The sequence below is a fragment of the Acyrthosiphon pisum genome, chromosome A2 (genome assembly GCF_005508785.2).
Source record: "Acyrthosiphon pisum isolate AL4f chromosome A2, pea_aphid_22Mar2018_4r6ur, whole genome shotgun sequence".
NCBI lineage: Eukaryota > Metazoa > Arthropoda > Insecta > Hemiptera > Aphididae > Acyrthosiphon > Acyrthosiphon pisum.
Window position 1 is genome coordinate 92,818,878 of NC_042495.1, and position 8,854 is coordinate 92,827,731.

At 30.5% G+C, this 8,854-nt stretch overlaps 1 protein-coding gene and 1 non-coding gene across 2 annotated transcripts in view; one reads left to right on the plus strand and one right to left on the minus strand.

Annotated features, from left to right (window-relative positions):
* LOC100169648 (ero1-like protein) overlaps window positions 1–8,854 on the minus strand; it is a 44,485-nt gene that overhangs the window by 14,356 nt on the left and 21,275 nt on the right. The gene's annotated exons all lie outside the window — the stretch shown is intronic.
* TRNAV-CAC lies at window positions 8,075–8,147 on the plus strand. Its single transcript has one exon. It is a non-coding gene; the product is annotated as a tRNA-Val (tRNA).

Below are 8,854 nucleotides of genomic sequence, written 5' to 3' on the forward strand. Positions count from 1 at the left end.
TCCCTCATCTGTATCGTCTTCATGCTCATCTATAACATAAAAAAAAACATTAATAAAGGTGTTATTATGTTTAATAAGTTTTTTCGTAATTTTACCGTTAAAATTATTGCACTGTATGGTAAGACATTTTCTTATGTTCTCAAATTTGAATGCACGGCGATTATCGGTCAGCATATTTTTGTACATAGAGAAAGAACGTTCAATGTCCACGGAAGTGATCAGTGCGTACTTAAAATATATTAAATCGTTCATTGTCATATCTTCAGGTAATCCGTAAAAATTTTCATATAGTGAGTCATGACTCATGAATTACTAGGTACCTACTTTTAGGAACAAAAGTGTAGACTGTAGAGATGATATTTATATAGAAAATTACTCGATAAACAAATTTTGACTTAGCTGTTTTTACGAAAACATTTAAAATTTAAGATATAAATGAAAAACCTATTTTGTGATTTTTGGCCTTGAATATAATTATTAGTAGTGTAGTTTTATGGGGAAATCTATAAAATGTTGGTCAATAAAACCAGAGTTTTTTATTTTATAATTAGGGCAATGTTGATTATTGGCAAAGGTGGGCAAGTTAATGAAAATAAAATAACTGTGGCAACTGGCAAGTTAAGTTTACTTCAATTAAATTGCCTTCAGTTAAATTAAAAGTTAATGAAAAATAAATAAACCTAACTAGGTTAAAAAAAAGTTAAATTTATTCAAGTTACAATATTATAAAGTCATAAACTGCTCTAGTATTTTGATTTACAGAAACATTTATCAATACGTTTAACACTGCGTAAAAAATTAGATTAATATAATGTATACCTAATTAGAAAAAAAATTACCAAAACCGAAAAAGAGTCATCGAATCAGTCATTTTTAGGCTGGTTGTCGAACAGATTTCACCCCCACTGCTGATCCCTTGGGTGTGGGAAAGTCAAAAATAAATTAATCCCCAAACCGTCGTTCCACTGCTCGACGGCACGTCCAACTCGACGACTGTCGTCAGGTACCATAATCATATTATGTATCATGAGTGACAATGTCGGTTTTCTTCTACCTGATTCCAACGTGATGCAACTACATGGTTATACACATTTTAATTGTTTTACAGTTCATCAGAGTTTTACTATGGCTCAGACATCAACAGTGAGTGGCTACAAAGCACACGGATAGCGGTGAGAACCAATTTCTAAAGGTTGGCTCTACCTCTATGCAAGGATGGAGAATCACCATGGAAGATTCCCACACTCATATCAGGGGTATGAAACTCCGTGAATTGGCCGAATCGATCGATTGTGGCCTTGAACATGGTCTCCAGAGGGGCGTGGCATACGTGAAATAGGGAATGATAAACAAGCCGACCCCGCGTAGCGTATCCCGCCAAGTTCCGGTAAACGTTTACATAATATGGGTGACTTTGCCCGACTTTGGGTCTAACATCATATTAGTGCGGTAAACGTTTCCGTGTTTTTCGGAAGTTTAGACTTCAGATCATAGGTAAACAAGACCCCAATCAGCTGATCGAGTTTCGCTTCAATATTGTTCTATATTGTTCTATGCTCATATCCTGGAACTTCCTGATGATCCGAGTGCCTCATTTTTTGGAGTATATGATGGTCATGGCGATAATATTTTTTTTTTTAGAGAATAGCAACTACAAATATAACAGTCGGTCGTGTGTCTAAAATACAGTTGCACCAGTTTTCGATTAGAAATACATTGATACACATTATAATGAATCTAGGAAAAAGTCAGGGGTGGATCCAGAAATTTTCTGAAGGGGGGCGCACATTATGAGGACATTTAATTATATTGGTCTTCCGATTTTTCACAGTTAAACCATTTAATTCCATTGAAGTTAAAATTATATAATGATAATAATAAATGAATATTCTTTAAATACTACCTACATACTTACTTAGTACAAACATATTATCAATTTATCATTTCTGAGTTCTGTTAAGTTCATCTTAACTACATTTCTATTTTAAAAGTTGTTTAATGTTTTGTATTAATTTATTGAAAAATGATGGCTAGTTCAATATATTATATTTCGAAAACGACGATCGGACGATAACGCCATACGGCATGCCGACGGTGTAGCGCGTTGCCTAAAAATATTTTGAATGTAATATTTATTTTTAGATTTAATATAAATATTAACCACAATAATAGCAAAAATAAACATGTTGAATGTAGATAATATTATAAAAAAAATTTATAACTGTCGTGGCCGGCCATTTGAGGTTTAAAAAAGCGTCTTACTGTCTGTCTTACACAATTATTATTTTATGGAAACATTTTTTACAACTAAATATGGACTGAGGGGCAGTCTTGTAAAGAATACTTTTATTTTGTATTCGGAAAACATATTCGAATAAATGAGAATTAAGGTATTCAAAATACGTATTCGAATAGTTCTTAAAAAATATATTCATAATACATATTCGAATACTTTAAAAAGTATTCGAATACTATCAGAATACTTTTTTCGTTACTATAGTTTTTGTCAGTTTTTGAATAATTGGTAATTAACATTTATTCATTAATAATTAAACGAACAACGTAATCATAAGTTATGTATACATTTTGACCACATATGATACGGCCGATACGGGCCATACGGGATACAACATTGGTGTTTATCAGTGGCGCCGAAGTCCATGGTGACGTCGGGCCATGGCCCGACCTCTTTTTTAAAAAATGTGGCCGGATGGCCATATTTTATTTACTTCATAACTTCAATATGAGCATGAGTATGAATAAATGTATATTAGGGTACCTCTATATTAAATAATTAAGATATTGAGGCCGGGAAGTTTTAAAATTGCCTGACCACATTTTAAAAACTTCGGCGCCACTGGTGTTTATAATATTATAAAAATAATCATATCATGGGCCAAATGATATTTCGTTTAAAGAATAAAAATTAATGTTCATGATTTATTATATGTCTTGTCACAAATTTAAAACTATTTTTCTGCATCGGAAAAAAGTATTTTTTTAATTTTTTTTTTTTTTTTTTTTATATTTGTTCATTGTAACGACCTCAAGGTCTTTGACAATGCTTATCACAGGTGGGTAGTAGGGAGATCATGTGATCTATTTATCTATGTATATATCACTATATGCATGATACTACCCCCCTTCTCCAAGAGGAGACATGTGCGGTCTTCACTCCCAGTGGAGTGGGACCTATTTTTTTTTTTATAGTTGGAAACCGGATGACGCAATCGGACGACAGCACGGGAAAATGGTGACTGCGTAGAATCACACACATTTTTTTTGCACTTTGCTATGAATCGAACCGATGACTGTGTGAGTCGTAATCAACTGCGTGACCACTGCCCCACTCCGGCCCCTATTTTTTTAATGAACATATTTTAGTAAGTGGTTTTACAATGGTGTTCACTTTTTTTTTTATCTTGTATACAAAATTTCTACCTGAAGGAGTGCTTTGATTTCAACTTATAATATCTTATTTTTTAGCAAATTGGATTAAGATGGTACTTTTTTGGTTTTCTAAACAATTATTTAATGCCATAGGAAAAACCACCGACAAATCACAAAAAACCGCTAAAAACTAATTCTAACACTTTGTTAATTACCATAGAAACGAATAAAAATAATGATTTTAGTTATTTTGTTGTAATTTATAATATTAGTTTAAGTTATATTAATTTAACTTATTACAGGCTATAATAAATAATAACAATATCCATGGATATTCAGTCTGCAGACTGACAAACTGTCTCCGCCAGTGGCGTTTCGAAGGTATTATTTTGGAGCAATTGCTCCTTCAAAATTGTTGGTTGGTGGGTGGTCCCCCTATCACAAAATACCTTGTCACCTAGGTGACTAGATATATCGTAGAAATATCATATCCGATTATACAAATCGTTACAAATGTTCGCATATTTTGCAAATTTTTAATTTAAACTTTTTTGCTGAGTTGGGAATGCCGTTATAAACATCAAGGGGGTAGGTAGCTTGTATACATTTTTGCTCCTCACAAAAAATTAGTTCAACACGCCACTGGTCTCCGCTTAGAATCGTTTTTTGTATATAATGATATTATATCATTGAATTAAAATTTAATACAATCCATTATACAGTGACTCACTTGTAACTTACTGTACAACAGAGCGACATCCACTTACCCACTTTTTTATTTTATAAAACTAATAAACTATGTCTTGATCAAAATTATGTCCATTGAATGTTTAATTATTCTATTGTTATTACTATATTTGAATTTAGGTGCAGGGATAGCACAATATGCTTACAAGAATTTACATAAATGTATTACCAAGAGACCAGAGTATAAAAAGAATAAAATTAGTGATGCCTTACAACTGGTAATACTGTATAAATATTCCAAAATAGCATTTATAGTATCATGTATTTTCTTTCTAGGGTTTCATGGACATGGACACTGCTATGGCTGAAGATGAAGTTTTAAAAGATGAGCTTTCTGGATCAACTGCTGTAGTTGTTTTATTAAAAGATAAAAAAATGTATTATGTAAGGAAATATATATTATGTTAAATGTTATCTGATTTCCATTTTTCTAATTTACATTTTTCTTAAAATCTAGGCAAAGTTTGGAGATTCAAGAGCTATTGCAAACCGAACAATGAGTTAGAAACCAAAAGAATTTTAACAGCTGGTGGTCGGGTCAGGTTTAACAGGGTGAATGGCAAATTGGCTCTATCCAGAGCTCTAGGAGATTATATTTACAAAAAAAAATGACCAAAAAAAATTAGATGAACAAATTGTTATTGGTAAGTCTGATTTACAAAATTCTATTAATCTTGGTAACGTTCATGAGGTAAAAATATATGCCAACAGTTATATTTTATCTACCCGTATCAGAGTGCATGGTAGTGTCACTAAGGGCCCGTATTACAATAGTTGAAGTCCGGTTAAACCACCGAATTCGTCCGGTAAAATCAGTGGTTCAAGCGTAACCGAGGTTTAAACTATGATTGTAAAACGGGCCCTAAGCTCTTTAACAAAGTTCCAAAACCAATCCTTATAGTGCTTCTGGCCTCATAAAAACCCAAGATCTGCTATGCTGAAGCTAGCAAAAAATGAATGATATCCAACAATCAACATAGCCCTAAATTATCTAACCGTGAAAAAGAGCCAAGTCTCAGACCTTACACAAAAAAAGTGTTAAAGTAAAAATATAATTTTAAATAATTTTAATATTATATCATATTTTCTAAATAAAATATAATTAATAATTAATAATATTTTACCTAATATTTTTTCCTTTTTATAATTGTCTCTTGTAGATAAAAAGTAATATAATTGCCCTATATAAATCTCAAATCATTTTTGTATACCTACTTATAATTTTTTTTATATATATATAATATGCTATGATAGTATGATATACTAATGCCTAATACATAATTGGAACACTGATGATGTAAATAACATTTTCATGTAACACACAAGTCCATCCAGTACTTTAGAGGATGATGTTAATATTTAGAGCATGAGTTAAAAATGAAACAAAATTATACATAAATATTTTAATACGAAACATAGTGCGTTAAATGTTATGCAATTTTAAACAAAATATTTGTACAATCAGACGTTTATAAGTTTTTAGCACTCAAAGGACTGGCCGTATTATAATTTTTGTGAATGAATATTGATAAAAATAATAGTACAATTTGTATTTGTTAAAATGATTGAGTAATATCAATTAATATTATATTTTTAATAGTTTTAAGAGTTATATAACTTTAAAAAAAACATGTCATTATATTATATTAGTTAACTACTAGTACCTATTTGAAATAAAAATATGGTTTCTTAGATTGATAGTATGTTAAACCAATGTCTCATATCCATATTCCACGAACACGTCAACAAATTCAAAATATGAATAAAAAGAACATTACCTAACCTGAGCACGCCTCTGCACTGGGAATTGGGATACGGGGAAAGTTCCTTGTGGGCCGATCGTCGTTTTTTAACTGGACCTGTAAAGTTGCAGGATTAAAAATTATTTGATGATAGTAAACTACGTGTACCTATATGCATTGTTTGTTGCCGTATTACGATTTTGGCTGCATTATAAATAGTACCTATCGGTACCTACTTGGATTAATTATTTATATTTATTTTTATATTTTAATATTGATAAATATTATAATTAATATTATTTATTAATATTAAAATATTGATATTATTTAATTATGTATCTACTTAAATTAGTACCTTATATTGTTATTATAATATTATGTTATATTATACATAATACATGCATGGCATTTTGCCCGATTTTGGTTACATTTAGTAAAACAAGCTGATAACTTTATATTCTGAGGGAGCAATGAATGTATTTAATATGTGTAGGTATGTGTATTTTTTTTGTGTTCGTTATCAATTTTTGGGGCAATAAAAATTATTCAATTTTCTAATTTGTCTTCTTTTTTGGTAGGTAAATGTATCTTGGTAGGTACTATGACTATGAGTGATCAAACGTAAAAACATCACAATAGCTTTCAAAAGTGTCGGAAAAAGAAGATATTTATGATCTTTTTAAGCTGTTTATAGATATGAAAAATATACGAATACATTTTTTTGACTTTTATTATAGCTTTTGAAAACTACTTGGAATTTTTCACTTTTGAACCCCCAAAGGCTAGATTCTCTTTTCTACCAGTCAGTACCAGAAAAGATGCAGAAGTAGAAAACCTAAGCATTTTTATTTTTTACTCCCCCAAATGGTGATGACTGACATCTGTTCGAAAAAAAACTGATATCAATGTAGGTAGCCCGAAGGTAATAGGTACCTATTACTTATGTACTATTTTTTTATAATGAAGTTTTAATAGTGCTTAATATCTTCCCAAATGCGTAATATAGTATAGTTAAATATAGTATTTATTAAAGTATTTAAATTGTCAAACAAATTATTTAAATCATCACCATATTACATTAAAATATTAAATAGGTACAATTGCATTCAATCTTTACATTATGCTACTTTTCTTATAATCAAAGTTAATGGGTTAATCATAATTCAAGTTTCCTAAAAATTAAAATAGCATTAGTTTTAAGGAAAACGTCCAAATATTATCAAAATGTTTCATTATTATTTATTTTTCGATACAATAATTGTAAAACTTTGGCCCCTGGGCCTCAAAATGTCTTAATCCGGGCTTGGGTACTTATATACGTAATAAATATTATCTATTTTATCGAAGAATATGAACGTTTGTACGTGTAGCCGCCGTCGTCGTTCGGTAACGAAATACAAACATGAAGTAAATGATTAAGTAAATAATGAAGTAAATGGTACTACAACAATATAATATTGCCTAAAAGCAAAAATTCAAATAGATATTAATAGCTACCGATAGAAATAGTTTATTGGAAAATTGTGTGTGTCGTCAATTTATTTCTTGCAATGTTTTGACTGTTTCGAGAATTATTGATGTTTATCTAATATTTCATAAAGTTGTAATACATACAATACAAGGAAAAGTTAAGTTATGCGCGGCGGTGGTTTTTGAGCGTTCGACCGCGTTCATTAGCTAATTTTAAACTATATTATTTTCATATAAATACCTATTTTGTTCACAGGAAAAAACCATGTCCCGCACGTGCCTACATAAATCGGGGCCTGCAAATGTAAGCATTCTTAATTTTCTTTTTTTCTTTCTCGGAGAGATTCTGCCCCCTCCCCAACCACCAGTACCACTAGCCATAGTCACGGGCCCTTAAGCCACTGATCGTTATTATTATGCATATTGTCTTGCTATAGCTTTATCTTTATGCCCTTATTTTAGTTATGAGTGTTCTACTTTATTAATATTGTTATAATATTATCATAAACATTATTACTTGTTTTCTGTTATTGACATACGAATATATAAATAAAATCATAGTTTTATGGGCTAAGACGTTATGGATTTTACAACAATTTTTCCTGAAAAGAGCCATTCGTTTACATTCATCTTCTGACTTCTGTGTACCTAGTTACAAGAGGCCAGTTATAGTAATCAAGTACGCAAAGTCTTAAATACAATTATAAAACGTAGTGGTAATATCGGTTTCCGTAGTGTAGTGGTTATCACGTGTGCTTCACACGCACAAGGTCCCCGGTTCGATCCCGGGCGGAAACATTTTTAATTTTTGCTATTAAATACATTTTTTTCATTTATTATAATTATTTATAATTTGAGATGACTATTATAAAAACGTAGCACGCTATTCGATATTTTTGCTTTACTAGGAAAATCTATGATTCACAAATATGTTTTTGTTAATATAATGTAATACGGAAAATTATGTGTTAAATTTTTAGTGCAAATTTTAAATTATAATTTGCCTGTTTTTACTTTTAAGTGCATAAATTATGCATATTTAACACTTTTTAGTGTATTCAATTCACAGCCTTACGCAAGTCTCTTATAAATGAAACATTCAGTTAATAAGAATAATACTACCAACTATTAATTATTAGGTATTTATTTTAATCATTATTGTTTAAAATTGATAGTATCATTGATTATAAATACTCTATTATAAATACTAGTATTTATAATCAATGATAGTATCTATGTATTATTAATTAAAATTATACAATTTTTATGTGCCCCCCTCCCTATCAAAATATCGAAGAACCACCCCTAGTCAGCAGCACAAACTCTAATAATTAATATTTTAAACTAAAATATTATTAAAAGCTAGGGGGAGGGGCCAGTGGCGTGCAGACAAGACACAGATAGGGCCTAGGCCCCACTTGAAAATGGGGTGGGTGTGGGTGGTATTTTTTGTTAAGAATTTTACAAGTTACTAAAATTAAATTTGTAAATGTTATTTTACTACG